This window comes from Ptychodera flava, unplaced genomic scaffold (genome assembly GCF_041260155.1).
Source record: "Ptychodera flava strain L36383 unplaced genomic scaffold, AS_Pfla_20210202 Scaffold_47__1_contigs__length_1083325_pilon, whole genome shotgun sequence".
Lineage (NCBI taxonomy): Eukaryota > Metazoa > Hemichordata > Enteropneusta > Ptychoderidae > Ptychodera > Ptychodera flava.
Window position 1 is genome coordinate 862,231 of NW_027248369.1, and position 20,654 is coordinate 882,884.

Below are 20,654 nucleotides of genomic sequence, written 5' to 3' on the forward strand. Positions count from 1 at the left end.
CGATGCATTCACGGGAAGGTACAAATGGGTCAGAGCATTTAACAACTAGTAATCCATCTTTTGCAATGGTCACAGTGTTTAAATAGCGCTTGATATCTTTGATGTCAGTCATCTTTTTGGATGGACGAGTTCCTTGGGTCAAGTGTGCATGCGTTCTGCGTAGATCGGAGCACTCGGACTGTAAGTCGTGCCATGCACCCCTATTCGTGAAAGGAAGCCGAGCATTACCTGAGACAACATCCTGGATTGACAGGGATCTGACGGTGCTGTCCTCAATGCATTCAACAAAGGAGCAAACCTGGCAAGACTGAGTGGGCATGGTTGTGCGTTAATTGCGACTATCACAGTCCAAAGGAATATTCTCAGTGCCTGATAGATGGCGAACCGATACTTGGTATGGGCTCACAGCCAATAAGAATGTTGTCACTCGTGGACTGGCAGAAAACTCCAAGGCACAACTTCTCATAGGCTTGCACGCAGGGCTTGCTGTCTGTGAGGACACAAGGCTTGTGGTGAGACTGGATAATGTATGGGCTGAAGTGCGTCACAGAGACAGCGATACAGAGGGCTTCGACTTCACATGGAAGCCATGTTGCCTGGCGTCCTCGTAATTTGGCGCTGAAGAAACCTGCAAGGTGTAGTTTGTTGTGACGGGAAATATACAGAGTAGAACCAATACCATGGCTTTTGATGGCTGCGTCAGTAACAATCCATAGTTGGTCAGAAGGTCTGGAAGTGTTATTGCCCGATTGGTGGACAACGCTGATTGCGCTGCATGGAAGGCGTCATAGAGGGTATCAGTCCTCACAATGTTGTCAGCTGACTGGAGGCCGGCAGTTGCGTCTTCAAGTGGGGTGAGGAGTGAGGCACAACCTGGTATAACCCTTGCTAACACTTTATAGGCTCCAATAAATGAGCGAAGACCGCGGACTGACTTCGGAGGTTGGCAAGACGACAGAGTTGCGATGCTATGCCGGCTCGCTGAGAGAGTGCCTTTGTGCCAAATCCAAACGAGTATTGTTGCAGTAGCGGGACATATGGTGGTCTTGGTAGCTGAAAGACATAGGTTGTTCAGGTGTAAGGCCTGTAATACACGCTTCCAGTTGACTAAAAGCTCTTCAACGGAATTAGCGCCACAGTAGAGGTCATCTGCTATCTTGGCTACGATGCCCTCGGCGAGAAGGTCACCTAAAACTCTGCACATTAGCTCTTCCAGGGCTGTTTCGGAGCCTGGCATCCCCATGGCAGACCGTGTATACACTCGAACACCGCAAAATGGGGTGGCTACACCACAATACTTAAGAGATTCGCGGGAAAGGGGGATCTGGTAGAATGCCTTGGTGAGGTCGGTGGCAATGATATACTCCCATTGTGCTATCTGGTTCAGTGTACTGTCCACACTAGGTAGCAACGATGGTTGTGGCTTACTATAGCGCCCTACATCAGCAAAGGCAGTGACAAGTCTCGAACCACCACTGGGTTTCTTGACTAGGAACGACGGGTTGATATATTAACATCAACCTGGATATCCTCTGGGCGAGCAAAAACACCTATTTCCTTTACCTCATCGAATTTTGTTGCAACTCGACAAGCTTGTTGCGAGAGTATTGAGGAAGACGGCCTTGCGTTGCGGCGGTGGACTGGACCCATGTTGACGACCGCCTGAAATGGACCAGATGCGCCGTTATAACCTTTGATACAAGGGTTGAAAACGTCATCAAAGTCCTGGTGTATCTTGCAAAACTCAGCTAGCTGGCTGTGCGAGAGTTGATTATCCAGGTCTAGTCTGATGGAGGCAGAGTGGGTAACATCTTTGCGTGTTTCTTGTGTGTTCCTTGGTTGGGTAGGTGGACTGGTCACACTACAGTCATCTGTGGCTGGGATGAACACCGGGCGGATAGTGCAAAAGTGTTCACTGCGTTTAAGTGTCTGAGGAGTACTGGACAAATTCGGTATGCGACTTTTCCCGGACAGACTTTGGTATACGCCTGGCAATGGCCATACTCCTTGTGTACCACGAGTCTGTGGGCTTCTATGAGGCTCAAGAGCAAAGGTTTCATCAGATTGGTGAAAATCACCAGTAATGTCCATTTCAATGAAGTCTCCTGGCCAGATAGTAGTGGGTTGGGTAGGAGCTTGTAAGACACAGGCACGACGAATGGTGTTGAGTGTAGTCTGAGGGTTCGAGCCATAAGTGTAGGTCGAGCCATTGCCGAGAGTAACTTGTCTTCTTGCAGGACGAATGCTGATGTCGTTAGTTTCCATAAACAGCGCACCTGCTAAAAATGTCCACATCTATGTTTGACAACAAGACCTTCGAACGTAAATTTGACACCATTGCGGGTTAGAAGAAACTTTGTCTCTGCAGTGACATTTAGGGGTGATGAACCGTCAGCTTGGTGGGCAGACTGGGAACTTGCTTTGGTTGGTACACCCAGTCGTCTGGCAGCAGCCAGGCATATCATATTACCTGTAGCACCACTATCAATGGTTAGTCGGGCTGTCTGATGGCCATAGAAGCCGTGGCAGGTTCTTATGGACCAACTGCAACCATGTCAATACAATATAGTTCTCAAGGGAAGGAGAAAGCTCCTCATCGTTGACAATTTTCTCGCCGTTATGAGTAATGCCACAGTCCTTACAAAGCAGGTTGTCTTCGACAAATGCTGCCAAGCATTGGAAAAGGTCCTCTGGGCGCTCGTCAGGTTCAAGATGAATGTCACAAAAGTCCAGAAGGTGTGCTCCAGTGGACTGAAAACCATAGTGGAGACGTATGGTTTGCCAGATATGGTCCACTGATGTTGACTTTCTAACTATCGTGTTACGGGAAATGATTGGGCAATAGTTAGCGATCTGACCTAGCATGAGTTCAAGAGCGTTGACCTTTTGTTGTGCTGTACGGCGTTTGGCAGCGGGGGTGTCTTCGCCATCGTCAGTAAATCCTCTAAGAGGGGAAGACTTGGTTTTGGCTTTCTATGTGGCGCCCTCACTCAAGAACAGTTCAAAGTTAGGGTCTAGTGACAAAGTGTAGCTGAGATTTTGGCGCCAGCTCTCAAAGGAAGTAATGGTTTCTGACTTACTTATGCACCATTGCTTTGGTGCGCGGTGAAGGTTTGCCATGTTGAGTGTAGCTTGAGAGTGTCTGAACGTCCGTGATACCCAGTAATATTACAGTTACTCACTGGTTGTCCACCTATACGTGAAGTCTGGACGGCTACTGGTTTGGGAAAGCTGTTCGAAAAGCTTCGTTATTTCGTAAATGGCGTGTAGGTCTGTAAATCGCTGCCACCACGCCAATGAGGAGACAATCCCTGTTTAACCATCAGGTCAAGACCACAACCAGACACAGGATGTCCGAGATAAACGTCGAACTTTATTACGACTGGTACAAGACTAACACAACTACAACATGGTGATGCGGAGAGAGAGAGGAGAGCATGCGCAGAACAACTAGTCCAACAAAGTGCCCATCGCGAGAGGGCGATATAACAATGCAACAACACATAGTGGCGCAAAACTTTCCCGTTTTCGCCAGCATGCCAATTCCGCTCAGCATCACATGACAACAACAACACAAACTTCGCCTAACATAATTTCGCTTAAAAATTGGCGAAAATCCGAAAATTACCGAAGGATGCATTGTCGACAATCTTCGGAAAAGAGAAGCAAGAGCTTCCTGAGGTCAGACGTCGCCTGACTGTGTTGAATGCTGCGTACCCGTCGAGTTGCTCAGCGAGTTGTGCCTCGTGTAACAGGGTGCACAAATTCTATATCAAATACCTGTTGCCATTCTTATCTATTCGAATAAACCTTGGGTATAATCACAGCCCTTTGTAATATCCCAAGGTGAATGTGCAAGCCGCGAATGAGATATACTGATGTATGTGAAGTCACCATGACCAAGAGGACAGACTGAAAAATTATATCGTGATTGTGAGTGACTGTGAGTCACGAAATCACTGCTACAGTTACATAACGGATCACGTCATTACAAAAACGTAAAACATCACCACAGATAACGCCCAGACAAAACAAACTATAGTCCACGATTGACGACAAGAAACATTGAGCCTTGAATTACTTTAAGACGCAGTTGTCAACTTAAAGGTCATGCCATGTTAAAAAGGTGAGCTGTAACACATGACAAGAAGAGACAAGTACATTAGTATTGAGGTATTGAGGTAGTGTTTCAGGGTCGCTGAGACGAAACGGCTCCCTTTCAAACTAAGAATCTTTAACAAATAATTACCTAGAAACGTATATAACAATCTAATATTCAAAAGCTAGGATATTAAGCAAGCAAACTGCGCTTATGTGTATCCCACTGGGCAAAATGCTCGATATACAACAATATATACACATATACTGGTTCTGTACATGTGTCAAATACATTCAGTATACAGTACGTATGCTAATAAAATGCAAAACTACAGTGTACACTTAGTGTGCAAACATCTGCATTACGTATACTCATGATCTGCATAGAAATACGCTACGCATATCAATGTATTGGAATGTTCCATATACAAAGATATACGCTGCATATGCAATAAGTATTCTGTTCCACATACATCAATATACGTAAATATGCTAAGCGCATATCAAGCATTTTGTCTAGTGTCCGATGCTTCTTCAAGTATCATGTTATGAAAAATTCAAGTAAACTTTCACTGCAGCCTAAAAGCCCCACATTTTGTACAATAAGAAGCTTGTCAACTTTTCACCACACATACAAGAAGTACGCATACAGCGGGTCAAATCCACCCTAAACGTCATGTTAAAAATTACGCCGAATTTCCTCGGTACAAAGGTAAATATTTATGAACGAGTTGCAGATTCCATTTCCCTTACATATTGCCCATTCCATTATAGTATTTTGGCAAGAATTTCAAGGAGGAATTCCAAAAATACCCAAGCGATAATAGTCATGTACAAAAGTAGGTTAAAACACAGTCAACAGCCAAACAATCGTTAACTCGTCATTTCAGAAAAAGTGAGAGTCTGGTAAAATCATAGACTTTTAGTTAAACCTCGTCAGATGTGTAAGCTCAAATACAGTAAGAAATAACAGCGAAATGAAAAAGTTATATCAACGGGTTTTTCAGATGTATTTTTCATTTTACAATGTGGCGAATAAGCTCGATTTCCTATAGAAAACAATGGCGTCTAATGTACCGAACTGGTTGCACACTTGTCGCGGGTTCAAATTTTTCAATTCTGAACCAATGATAGTGAAAAGTGGCATGGCGATCCTCTGATTGATATGCAAAATTCCTGTTGTTTTAGATTAGTATATAAGTCAAAATATACGGGTTATTATGGAAATATTCATGGCGTGACCTGAATACATGACCGGCACCAAAGCAGATATCGATCGATTATCTATTGAAAATAAATTGATACAATGTTTGCCATTGTCAATAGCGACCGGCTGATAGCCCTGTGCGGTAACAATATGCTTCGGGGATACTGTACACTCAGACATAATTTTTGGACTGCAGTGTTTAAAAATCGGTTGTTCTCGCTTTCTGTTACAATGCAACAATATTCCCGATAAAAAATTGTACACTAAATATCAAAGATACATCAGACTAATACTTCTTTAGACAATCTTATATGACCAAAAATGACAAAAAGTGCCCCAAAATTACAAACTTTTAGATTTTGTCATAAATTGAATGCACCACATTTTACCAATCACTTTGAACCTGTTTACAAAATATTTACAAAACATTTACTTAACGGAAAAACGTTGTGCGAATGTGACCCCTGAATGGAAGGATGATGTGTTATATGAATGACTTGTACAGATTTGAGTTGACAAAATTTGAAACTTAGTACCAAGCATGAAATTGACTGCTGATGACTCGACATGCATTGACATTTATCAGACACTACTGGACGCATGAAATAATACAGTACTACATGAATTACTGCATACTTTTTGACTGTTATGAAGTTTTGTAAAACTGTAATTGTACATTTTACCTGTCTCAAACGACGACGAGCAAGGAGATGTTATGCAACATTTGCAGACCTCTGATTAATCACTAACCAAAACACAAGAACAAAGACAGACACTGTATAACTCAGATGTACATTCATTACTAAATTGTAATATTAATATGATTAAGGTTATAAAGATTATTATTATTATTATTCTGATAGCAGTTCAATTAAGCACATGACGCGGAGTGGAAGACAGACTTCTGATAAGACAATACGTGTATACGGTCTACTGCCAGAGTAACTATCTAAGACTGGACGTATATACGGATTTACTGTATTATGTTTTTCAATATTCCTCTCAATAAACCCCATTCATACCATTATAACGGACACCCATTGAGGCGTGTAATTAGAACCATCAGATATCTTTTATATCGCTATATAGGGCAGATTTCATCAATTTTCGCACGGTACTCTCAGATTTAAATCACTAATTACAAAACTTTGTTTAATATGTAAATGAGCTAATTATTAACTTGACACGCCCAGTGCTTCTCAGTACAATTAAATATTTATTAGCACGAGGTCGATCGACCTTGTCCTGCTGTGAATGCTAAGACACTTCTCCAAGCCATAGGCGCCTCGAGGGTCTATGTCAGAGCATAACATAAATAACTTGCAATGTAGTAAAGTAACTTCCCGGAAGATTTTATTTTCTGGCATTTTGATCCTGCATACCATCTGCTTTTAAAAACTTAAACATGTGTCTGGTATCAATGGTCAAATAGCACTGTTTTTTTCAGCGTTTTGACATCAGCGTCGGTTACACCATGGTAGATTATTTGCAACACACGTGGAGTGTTGACGAGCAATGAAGCGAACAAACGTCGTACAGTTCACCATATCCTTGCCCCTAAAATGATTTCCAGGCAGATTATATCAATTTTTTTCAAATTTCCATGAGATTACGAGAAAGTGGATGTAATCAAATAATTTTCTTGAACTACTAGGCTACGATTACCTGATCCAATCATTACCCGTTATTCAAATGATCTCTTGATATTATTGTAGTGTGTCAAGATCAAACTTTAACTTTATTACAATGCTTAACTTCTTTCGAGAAACTTAGAAATAAAGATCGATTATTTTTGCCATATGTACACGCCGACGAGATGCTCTTGTTTAGCAGGAGCGGAGATTAAACCCAGTGGGTCATGAATGCCTTCTGATAAAACGTTGTGTATCTTCAGAACGGCAGTGTTTTACACAAGCGAGATCGTCTTTGTCTCGAGACTAGACGAACCGGAAGTTGTCCGGGCAGTTCACTTCGCGTTGCAGTTCTTCCAATGATTGTCATTCCGAGTGTTTTTTTCACAAAGGAACAAACTATAAAACCTCTCGACCAGTATTCAATTTGCATAAATTAAAAAAAGACATACAGATAGATATATACATAGATTGATAGATCATGTCGGTGGATAGATAGATTCTCTGTGTGACAGCATGGACGTATGGCGACAGCGACTGCGTATGAAGATACAGACAGAGAAGATACACGTAGAGGGACATTGTTCGCTGCGTTCGTTCAATGAAATTTCAAATCGACGGAGGCTACACTACACCAACATGACTTAAATACCAACATTTGAAATGGAAATTCAAACTTCATGATCACGGTTTTGACCGTGTAAATGATAATATTTTAAAGTGACCTACATCTCTTTAAAAATTCAGCTATGGCCACAAAACTGTTTCAACTTAGTCATTTTGAAATGATGTCTGCAGTAACGTAGGATGGGGAATACGGTAGTGGCATTGGTTGCCTTTCAAGGACAACTCGCAGTGAGAGATATCCTTTTTTTCGTGAAAGTTGTCTTCCTTCAGTGACTGTCACTCTCACTTTGGTTTTAGGTTAGGAGGACTTTTTAGTCTCGATGGACACCGTCTGGGGGGGGGGGGACTTACAGGTTTGGTCATGTCCGTGCGTACGTGCGTCCGTGTGTGCATCCGTCCGTTCACGCAGATATCTCAGAGATGCCGGGAGCGATTTCATTCAAACTTGATAAAAGGATTACTTCATATGTAATGCAGATTCACGTCTATTTGTTTTGTGATACGATCCAATATGGCCGCCGTGTGACCATTTTATTATGATTTTTTCATGTCCTGAATCATTACTCATATATGTATCAAGCGAATTTATTGAAAAGTATTTTTATCACAGACCTAAAGAAGAGGTCTCTCTTCTCTCTGAGCACCTGTAATCAAAGTAACCATTAACAAGTGGGGACTGTGTCATCAGCGATGACTTGTCAAAAATAATTTGCACCACCGATAAATTGCAGATTGTAAGCTATGTTCAAAAAAGAAACGCAGTCCCGCTTCTAGCATTTATGCGGCTTATGCTGGCATAAACATGTTAACTTAATTTGAATAGAAAAGGCTAACAACATAAAAGAGAGTTCTGTAAAAAGCATGCGAACCACTACCAGAGGAATAATTTTGACACCTTTTCATGCTCCATAAATCCATCATGAATGTCCATCGAATTTTGTTCCAACAAATTTTGGAAATGTTTGGATGCATTATTTAGACAAAACATGATCCAACCTTTCGTTAAGGGCATCTGGCAAGAGATAAGCAGCATGGACCACCTGATCACTGTCGTCCGCAGATAGGATTCAATATTATGGTGAAGTCACCGTGGTTTAATGACACAGTCAGTAAATACCGCAGTCATGAGCGTTCGTCTTACACTTTACACCTTTGTTGCAGCAAATACTGAGATCCGAATCACCACAAATTCAAGTAAATCAAAGTCCGAATCAAAAACCTTTATCTACGACTGAAACTTAACATCACTGCGTTCGAGGCTTGTGGCCCCATCATTATTACCGGCATAAAATAATCGGCGTCATCAAGGGAGTTTCAATTTTGTATGTTTATATTTTTTTTAATTCGGATGTAGCTTAGCTTTACCTACATTTGGCTATTTATAAATTTATTTGTTCTTTACTGCTTGATGAAAATGTTCTGCTTGGAGTGTTTGAAGACTGTGAGACAATCACAATTAGCTATCGCCTGTGTTGCTTGCTGAATTAGCAACCTCAAGAATTGTACAAATTTTCACTACTATTTTTTCTGACGGAAGTCCTTGTCTGATTCAAAAAGTTTGATAATACGATTGTGACTGTGGCGAGGCTCATCAGGATGCAATTCACTCGAGCGAATACATAGACAATGTCTCTCTTTTTCTGTTGAGGTGGGTTGAGGTAAGGTATACAGCTGCCGCTATGTCGTAAGTACGGGCCAAAAGAAAGTAGGAGTTATACTAGTAAAATATGAATTTTAGTAGCAGTCAATACTACAAGCTATATAAAGTCGAGCGAAGTCTCTACTCCACGGTTCATTCCATTCGTTGTTGTGGAGTGACCATGCTTACGTCGTTCGACCATTTTTAGCTTTTTTGCCAGGTGTTGGTACAACCACAGAGAAACATATAGACAGAGTGGCAACACTTGCATGCCTTTTGTTCTATGGTCGTCTCGGTAGACTATTGGCTTTTCATATTAAAATGAGCTTCAAAGGTGTTAAACTCTTTGGAGGCTTTGTTTTGTGGTTGATAATTACACGAGATTATGCGAAAAATACGACGAGATGGCATCGTACTGCCAGTCGCGTAGCAACCATATTTACTTTGTAAGCTCTCAGGCCAGAAACACTGCTTCACGCCAATCAAAACATAACACGCCAGCAGTTTCATAAACATGTCCTTCCTTGACGCATGTATAAAAGACGGTATGACTGACCGTAAACCATTGAGTAAAACCAGACAGTATCGATAGAAGACTTTCAAATTTGGTTCAAAACACTCATTATATATTCATAAATATATGAGAGGAATTTTTAAAACGGTAAAACTCACTTTCCTGAAGCTCAAAACACTCTCGTTTTCGCCAGCACGTCAATTCTGCTCAGCACCACACGACAACAACAACAAAAACTTTGCCGAACATACTTTCGCTTAACAATTGGCGAAAATCCGAAATTACCGAAGGATTCATGGTCGGCACTCTTCGGAAAAGAGAGGCGAGAGCAACCTCAGGCGAGGCGAACATGGATTGGTTACGTAACCGCTTCACGCCTTAAACAATACCCGTTGCCACTCTATCTATCTTTCTCTATGGTACAACGAAGCATCTTTTAGTTCTATTGTGCCGATGTCGCATATCATATTCTGGTAATCCCTTACATCTTAAAAATGTCTGAAATGTCTATAATTTCTTAACAATACAAAGTTCCAAATTTCTGCATTATTTGAACAATCTGAAAAAGGCTATCAGTAGGGAGGTATGTCCTATAATATCAAAGCTGTTCAATGACAGTTTTGAAGAAGATTTTTAAGATTTACTCTACTATATTTAATTGATTTTTTACATGCGATTGTCTCTACTAAAAGACATGTGTTAGCTGTGATTACGCAGCGGTACTATGCAAGGCGTATCGATCGCGCTCAGGTCAAAGGTTATCGCTACAGTTGTGTTGCGATGACCCTTGACCCGAGTGAGATCGATCGATAGGCCATGGCCAAAGTACCACTGCGTATTCACAGCTTGTTGTTGGTATACCAGCCACTAAAAGAAAAGAGGTTTCTTCACGTAGTTAAGCTATTTTAAGTACAATACGATTCATTTCGAAGGATATTGATACAGATGCTTCAAAATCTAATACCATTTACTATTTTGGAGAGAAAACTTACCCTTTCTGGTCTTGCTTCCGCACGATCACGACTTCAGGGTGCGCTTACAAGAAAAATGTCGCAACTTCCGTTTGATGCATCATGGGATAGGAAAAAGCACAAAACTTGAACACCAAGTGTTTAGAAATAGAACGCCTCTGGCACGCCAATGTTAAAATTAAAACGGTCATGATGGTTTTCTGATTTTCTTTTCAAATTTTCAAAATTTCAACACGTAATAAACGTATAAAATTATTTTGTATACTTTCTTTTTTGAAAAATAATACTTTCAGCAATTGTAGACGGAAATATTTTTCACTTAGTGGGAAACTCGTTACACCAAAATCCGTTTACGATTGCCGGACAGCGAGGCAGAGTAAATTTGATATAGCCATTGTAAAGTAAAAAACAAAGAAAAGATTGTCAATTGTTTTACAGTATTGTAAAATTTCTGTGATGCTGAGTTTGTAAACACTTGAAGGAGATGGTTGTTAACACTACGTGTTAAGGTTAGAACACCGTTGTAAATAATATGAACACTAGTGTTACAATATGAACACTAGCCGTTCAAATTTGAACACCGACACGTACATTTTGAACGCGTAAAGACGCGTCTAGCGTCCGCTATTTTTACAGTGTAGTATTACATGCCGTAACAGGTATACCGCTAAGGGCATCACCATTCTTGTGTCGCTTACCAGCTCTATGCTTTCTTTTTAAACTAAACCTGCCCTAACACTTTGGAACCAGGATGGAATAGCCGAACACGAAGTAACTTCTTGGCAGACCCCTTTCCAATGTCATTTCACTTCCTTATTCTTCCTATTATCAGTACTAGTGCAGGTCTCGCCCACAGGCTAAACGGGCTGAACAACGACTTTTTGTCCAACCCTATGGTGTTAATCCCTAATTCTTATTTTATTGCGCATTCACAACTCTCCTACTCTTATTTATACGGTTTTTACGAATGTGCCCACTCTAGCCACAAAGCTAACAACCACTTTTCACATACTTAACTCTCAATCTTTCCTTCTTCAAGTCACCTACATCGACAACTAACTGTTCAATCAGGGAACGAAGGTCACTTACCATACCCACCACCTCAGCAGTTTTGCCGCCAACTGACCGATGTCAAGTCACTTTACCTTTCCCACACAATGACAAGTAATTTTCTTCAGCTACAGCTGCTTTTACATAATCTTCAAGTTTGGCTTTAGAGGATCTCCCAGTTTCATTTATTTTTCTTTTAATAGTTTCCTCCCCTACGGCATCAAAATATGCCTTGATACATAACCGCTCTTGCATTTCACCCCTTGCTTCTTGGTAGGCTTTCCAAACGGATTCCCTAACAACCTGTGCCAAATCCTGTAGTGACTGACCTGGATGCCTGCGAAATTTTGCGAATGACAAGACGAAACGCATCCACTTTCTACCTGACCCCAAACTGTTCACGCAACAATTTATAAAATTCGTCAAAGGTCAAATCATCACCATGGCTGATGTTAGTCGATGCCACATTCCGTGCAACGCCCTTTAACCTGGCCAACATCACTTGTAATTTACTATGATCATTCCATCCATTTATTGTAGCACATGCTTTAAAATGAATTTCATACTCAGCAAAATCTGAAGTACCATCAAAATAATCTGGACGAATTGCACCAAAAGCCACTGAACGGCCACTTTCCTCCCTATTTCTCCATCATTCAATGGCAGAGTCACGTGACCATCACTTGACTTGCCTCCCGGGAATGGTTTATCACCCCTGCGCGACAGACCAGGCGACCCCGTAGCCTCCCCACGTACGCGTCTACGCGACTCTGTGCTGCTTGTCAAACCATTAAAACTGTCTAAAACGAGCGGAGTCAACTCCCCATCAAATGAAATCGGTTCTCCACGACCTCTACCACGTCCGACTGACCTCTCCAGGGTTCTCTTTGAACGTACAGGCCGATATTTCTGCAGATCCGCAGCGGATCTCTGTCCTGGCGTTATACTCGCCATACCACTGTCCTTGAAAACAATTTCACCTTCAGCGCTCTGTTCAGCCACACTTCTGTGCCTATCAAGTCCCGTTGCCATAACACACACACTCAAATAATAAACTGTATAAGGGCCCGGGACTAAGACACCCCTGGAAAACAGGCCGACACAACAATAAGCACAATGCCAAAACGTGAGAAAGTCTCCCTGTGTGCAAATGTGGCCGCACTTTTTGTACGGGGACCCACACTACACACCACTCCCCAGTCGAGCCCTGGCGGAGAGACTTGTTTCACACGCTCCGATCGTGCAGGGCCCCACAAACACTCGAAAACTCACTCTATCCGCACTCCCACCGACTACTACGAAACCAACAGGCAAAAACGTTACGCCGAACATCCGACGCTACCAACCAATTGTTGTGGAATTTCCCAGCCGAACGGGCACCCCCGATCCGACTCACCAGACAAAGAAATAACCTGGTTCGTCAGCGTTGTCGATTGCCTCCGGTTCCAAGCCGCACCAGCGCCTCCGCCACGCCCTGGCCCAGTCGATCCAGCCTCCGATCGCTCACGGCCACCCTGCGCGGGGATCTCAGTCGATAGAACTCAACCGTCCGAGCGAAATTCACCAGGGATCACAAGAACTGCAAGCCACGCCGCTTAAAGAAGTCCTACACGCCAAGGCACCGACAATAAGTCCTATCGGGGCATGCGCTCTGCATATGTCGTCATAGAAACGTCACCTCGTTCCACAACAATATTTATAGTGTGGAGAGTGTCAACTGCACTTGCTTGCCACTAATTATGCTGAAGTGTCTTCAGCTTTCTAAACAGTCTTGATATTTTATCTCTTAATGACCACACACCGGAAAAACTAACCAAAAACACAAATATGAGAAACCTAACTTATGTCACCGCTATCAATCTGCACATCAAAATTCAAACTTATGCAACAAGCTTTTCTAAAGGTTTTTTGCCCGAAAATGGGAATTGTCTCAAATTTACAAATTCCACAACTGTTTGAACAAAATAAAGTCACCCCTCGCAAAGTACATACAAATTTCAGACCAATAAGCAGAATGATTTGAGAGTTGATGATATTTTGACAAATAACCAACAGAATTGCTGAAAAATAAAATATGCTACACTCACCATCCACTACAGCTTAGCTAAAGGGCCACTTTGAGGCTGGTTTGATAAGCATAAATTACAAATTTGTATAGACATCACAAACATACACCATTAGACAGTCTGAAGTGAAGTTTAATTAAAGGGACAGTACACCCGTTACTTTTCTGATTTAAAATAACTTTTGTTTTGTACCAACTTAAGTATCCTTTCTTCTCCCTTGAAATTTGAGTTTTCACCTAAGCAAATGCACAGTGACATTTTCGTGTGGACTTAAATCAATTAATAACGATTTCATATACGATATATGCTGCATTCACAAGTTGAACAATGGAGATTCAACGTGCTTTCTGCAATAGAAAAGACACTACAGTTTATACCTCATTTTTTAATGGAAGAAAGAGCAGGACAAAGGTCAGAAGTGGTGTTACTGCAGAAAACTTTAGAAGGAGAATAAAATTCCACAGTTATCTTCATTACTTCAAAGTCAGTGCCAAATCAAGCCGCAATGATTGAGAGGAACAAAGAAACCGTATCAATGTTGTTTATCCTCTGGTGTGCACAAATCAGTCAATCTAAAACAAACAGACTTCCCGTAGCCAACATAACATGTCTGACCCTAATGACTCCAAGTTACTCAAATAATTTCCCCTTAACTTAAGACTTAAAGGAAATTATTTAATTTCAGGTAACTCACAACTCAACAGGCAAATACATGTACTGTGTTGTCCTTACAACAAACCAGTACACTGGCAAGGTGTCAGTGTATATCATTAACAATTCACTGACCTTTAAGTGACCAATTTTATACAGCTTCTCTTTCTCGTTTTCAGAAGGACATGACTCTTATTTTCTTTTGCATCTTCTCCCTGAAAGCTCAGCAAAATAAAAGCTTACAACATGTATAAATCATTTAGCAAAACTAAATATTTTGCCTGCAGTCATGTAACTCAAAGTCCATTTCAGACAGGCAAAATGTTTGTATTTGACATCGCAAAAGAAGAAAAGACATATGAACACTACTATACCGTCTTCCTGCCTGAAAGAATCACTTCCCCATCTACCAAGTCAGTGATAAGGCAGTATTGAGCCAAAACCATATGTATTTTCATCCATTTGACTTTGTATGTTGTAGCTATTTCAGTCTGTAAAAATCATGTTTACAGTATCTCTGTCTTCAGGGACCTTCAAATCTTCCAGTCGTTGTTAATATGCAACCTATGGGACAAGTTTTGCTTCACTAGTTTATTACCTTTACCTTCTGTGTAAAACAAACCCAACTAGCAAGGAGAATATTCCGAGAAAAAGTCTAAACATGAGAAGCCGTTAAAACAAAGGTAACTTTCATTCTCTTATTTTCAAATGACTATGAATGCGAGAGGTTATCCATTTACAATGCCAAATTTCCTTCAGTTTAAAATACCCTAGACTGTAATGAAGCCTGATCTTCCAGTCCATCAATTTCATGTTCTGTGAGCACATGCCCCAAGAAATTTGCAAGATGCAAGAACAAGAGCATGTGCAGCATTCTGAGACAGTTGATGAATCCCAAGGCACCAGGAAAAAGTTTATTTACAAAACATGCACAGGCTATCATGTTTGCAATTTTCTTGGCAATTGATAGTTTTAGCTACATGAATATGGCACAGCCCCTGATATTTAGGAGGTATGTTGATGCAGTTGGTCAAGGTTGATACCTTCGAGGATAAGAAACTAAGGGAACCGTCATTATTTTCGGCCAGGGGGGTCGGAGGAATCTGAGGGACGTAACTCAAAAAATCGAAATCTACAAGGGGGTTGCTCAGAAGTGGAGAACACGAAAGGGGGCTCCTCAATTTTGTTTATATGTACTGAAGCATTTAGTGAAGTTACGAATTGATACAGCAATAGTAAAGAACAGCAATATGTATGCTTGAGATATGTATGTTCGTATACCTAGTATATGTACACACACGCACAAACACACATGCATGCTATCTTTCTCTTTTAGATGAACCACAGCCCAACGTGAAGTGTTCTTGGGAGCAATTGATTGTTATGTTCCGTTAACTCTTTGTGATTTATTTCGTCAAGTCACGCCGGATGAGCAAACCGCTGTAGAGTGGTGTCAATAGAACGGGCTTTTTTACAAAGAGGCGCAACTGTACGTGTGGAAGAGTTATGACATTGCGTCGCCAGATTGGCCGGAACAGGAAACTATTGGTGCTGTCCAACCGCTCTTGCGGCACGACTATTTCAGTCCGCACTGACAGTTGGTTTTATTTATGCCAGTTACCTTTTGTCACTATTCTACAGTGATGTTTTTTTGGTGTTTTAAGTTTTTAGTTGCTGATACATCTTTTCAGTTGTCTATGTCTTCAAAATCTATTGTCGAGTGGTTTAATTTTTGTCGTGAGATTTGTTTCCTTTATCTTCGCGAACATTTTTCGGGATCATATTTCAGTTCTTTATCCTTTGCGTTAACAGCGCTCGTCATTTGACCAAACACTCTACATTAAAGAGGCACTCCAACTTGGTAACATTTTTAAAACACATTTTTTAATGCCGACGGTTGATATATGACGTGGTGAATGCGCACGGATCGCGAGATATCGATAAAAACATGTCATTTCCCGAGCGTATTTTTCACATCCCGAAGTTTCTGATAATGACCCTAATTCCCCTGAAGGTTTGTTGTTGTGTTGATGGACGATATTCTAGGGAGTCAAAAGACGTTCGAATGACGCAGTTAATTTATCTCAAAGATGGAACAAATATCTTTTATATTGTAAAAAGGCAGCAGACAACAACATTTAACAATACAATAAATATCAAACACAAACGGTTAAATTAAAATACCATGCTAAAGAAGATGCAGCTTTTCAGCAGCTGAGCAAATAAACCAAATGATATGAAAAAAATATTTGTACAACAAACACGAAAAGGCAAAACAAATCAAGACAAACAATAAAGCAAAGAATGCATTACCATGAATTCAAAAAAAGAAGTAAAATATATAAATGAATTTCAATTCATTAAAAGTCAACATTATAAATTAACCAATTCCTGTACAGCATTATCATACTCATGTTTATATTAAACATTACATCCTTTTCCTGCATTCTGTTTTCATGGAGTAGAGGTTACACGTAGTGCTTCACTTCGAGCCCCGGCAGTTTCATTAGTAGTTATTTTTAAACTAATAATAAATAACGCTTTCTCTCTGTGTCATTGATCAACTTTTTTCCACAGAGGTGTGAAGATGGCTGAAGAAGACATAGATAGAGTTAGGATAGTACAATTAGAGGGCATTGAGAGAAGATAGTGAAAATTGGGACCCGACTTTTCAATCACTTCCCCCTAAGTTTTCAATCCCTATTCCCAACTCTTACCCCAAAAATAATTTACCGTTTCTTTTTAGAAAGTAACCTTTTCCCTCACTTTCATAAGTACGCACATCTTTGTCGTCATCAATTTGTGGCTATACCACTTGTAAAATGTTCCCTCACTCTGATTGATTTGGCTTTAGGATGCGACTCAGGTTCATTGACACCTATTTTCAATCCGCATTTTCACGTAGAAGAATGGTCACACGTCCGACATTTGGTACTTTTTATCAGGTCGGTCCCCGGAGAGTTCGGAGAATTTGTTTGTTTTTCAAAAACAGTGTACATACGGTTGTTTACCCAAAATAAATATTTTTTTCTTTTTTAACTCAAAAAGTGTAAGTACAAATCCCCAATCGGCCCTGGTGATGTTATTACGGCAATCAACGGCTGGGTATACTGGGCATAAACAGTGTCTCGGAATTGTGAAATTCGCTTTGTTCTCGCACATTGAACCTTCAAAGTGTCAATCTTCTTAAAATATCTTCACTTCATTCATTCATTGTGCACACATGTCGAAAATCAGGCTAATCTGTCCAGGCGCCGCCGACTTAAACTTATTTGAATAACGTACGCACTGCCAAAAACGGAACTGCGAAAATCAACGATTTGTATACACAACATATGCGTCACACATTGTAGCCAAAAAGTCCGACTCGTAAACTATTTTCTGCAAATTTTATAACACCAGTACTAAGTTGAAATCAGCGTCAGTTTTGTGAATTGAGAACATATTTGAGATTGCAGATCGTGTTACAATAAAAGGAAATTATACACTAAACTGGCAAATGCTTGGTGCCAGAAGTGGGTGGTATATACATAACAAAGAAGGTTAATTCGCGAGTTAATCAATTTGTCGAACGTTTAACAACCATATTAACTGTACTGTTGTCTCAACCGTTACACCTTGTTACGAGAGTTCAATGTCAAGATGAAGATGTCGAAACTTGTGTAAAATAGTCTACCCGAGCGAGACCTGTGTACTGTCGTTTCGTCGGGCATTCACTTGTTCTTGACTTAAGTGGAATACTTCCTGTCTCGCGATTGGCAATTGATGCATGTTCTTTGTTAGAAATGATCAAGTTCATGTTGTGCGAAGGGACTGGGACGTCAGTTGCTAGTTTTCCTACCTCAAGATGAGACGAATACATGTAACTCTTGACAACATAAAATGTCAGTCGTAAAATGTATTTTCTTAGCTTTTGCACTCGCAGTGCAGACTTATCGCCCTCCTTTATGATGGGAGAGATTGACTCGTGTCATTTTTTCCAACTTTACTTATGTGTTCTTGTTGTTGTGTGTCTTACACAGAGTACATATTTTATTAAACTAATGCTCACACCATAGCATAGAACAGTGCAGGTTGTCATCGACAGTATGTTCCGAGAGACAGAGTGAGTATCAATCGACTAGCCTACAGTGAAGTTACACAATTGGGAGGCTGCACTCGACTTGGGCAATACCAGGGCACACGTAACTATTTTGGAGATTTTTTCGCGTGGTTACTTTTAATCAAACTTTGGATGACTGACTATATTTTATCAACAACTCTTTAATCATCGTAAGTTGAAATTCTATGCACCGCTAATCTCACCATAGTATAATAGAACCAGTAAAAAGAAAAGAAAAGCGAAGTCTAGTGTAAGTCAACTAATGCTGACCGGACCGATCGTTGTCTGGTCAGTCATTGATGGGCCGTCGTCGTATGCAGTGAACACGTATCTTTCGGACAGTTGTAGTTCCGCAGAGCATGAATACAAAAATCTGAATTCAAAGTTATTCATTGAAATAACATCGTCTATGTATCTAAATGTACTTGCAAAAAAACTGAAAGATAGCGAAAGCAGAAGCAAGAACTGTTGTTCAGCCTCACAGCACAAATTACAACATAGATCAATAACAATGTGATATATAGTTGAATGGTTATTATATTCATGTGCTGGCAATGTCCTAGAATTAAATCTTACTAAATGTTCCATTGAAACGCCCATAACACCAATCATGATGTTAACTACTAACTGATAAATGTTTAAGCACTCTTTTCAATAATAAAATACTAGTAAAGACCAAGTTTCATCTCAATGACATGTACAGGCTCAGTGGGTGCTATCAGAACTCGTTCTCTTTTCCTCCTATTTGTGAACAGGAAATTGTAAAAGAAATAGAAAATATAAATCCCCTTACAGCTGTTGGTTACGACAAAATTCATCCCAAAGTAGTTGTCATATAGTTTATTATGTATATTGACGTAAACGGAACACACAATTAATCGCATATGTACGTATGTTTTTGTATATGGAACATTTCGTACATTGATATACATGGCATATATCGATGCAGATCAAGAGTATGGGTAATGCAGATCTGTAGTTTTGCATTTTATTTGTATACTTACGCACATACTCAACCTATTTGACAAATGCTCAGATTCAGTGTATGTATATATTGCTATATGTTACGCATTTTGCCAAGTGACACACAGTCACCATGAGCACGGCATGGAACAAATTAGAAACGGGAAAAAGTCAGATATTTTCGAGACGCTGAGGCCACGCTTGAATGTGGAGACTGAACAGTCACAGTCACCATGAGCACGGCATGGAACAAATTACAAACGGGAAAAAGTCCAATATTTTTTCAATCTCGTATTGAACGTTTAAAATAAGAGTACTTTATGACTCATTCGACTTACTATTCAAGATAAAATATCATTTAGCAAAATAAATTTGCTTTACTCTTGGTGACTGATCGTTCTCTCGCTGCTCGATCGCCAGGAATGACTGCATACGTTTTCCACTATATACTAGCCTAATGGTATCATACAGTTTTATTCAGTTGACTTCGTAAATCCGATATTACAACTACACAAACGTCTGTTCTTTCCTCCCGACCCAAATAAATCAAATAAAGTCGTCGTCGGCCGCTTGAAAAATGGTATATAGTAAACAAGTAGTGCGCAATAGGCGAATCGCAGGATCGGACATTTGACGATAGTAGACATAAATTAATCAGATGACGCGACACATCAAGGTCAATCGACTTGATTGGATAATTAGATCATAGCATTATCTGACTCTAATTGAAGCTTTCATATGCGGTGAAGTAAGCTAGCGAGGCAAGTTCGCGTTATACATTCGCCCTTAATTGAAGCGTAGATCACATTTTTAGATGTATCTTTTTATAATTCTGTCTTAAAGCCGATCATAAAGGGAACAAGGAAGGATCTGTATTTGATTTCAACTGGGATATCGATATATGTTTCGACGGGCGATCCTCCGTTACCAGGTGGCAAGAAATCGACGCTTGACGGCTTTTAATGAAAGTCCTGTAACTATGGAGTGTTCCGACAGCGATATTTCTGACATCGAGTATTACTTTTTCCGGACTGAAATCAAACCATACCAATTTGAACTAAGATATGTGATAAGAAAGCAACGCAACTCCACAGATCATTCATATCTTGGTTGTTTGCGTTTTGTGTATGATTGT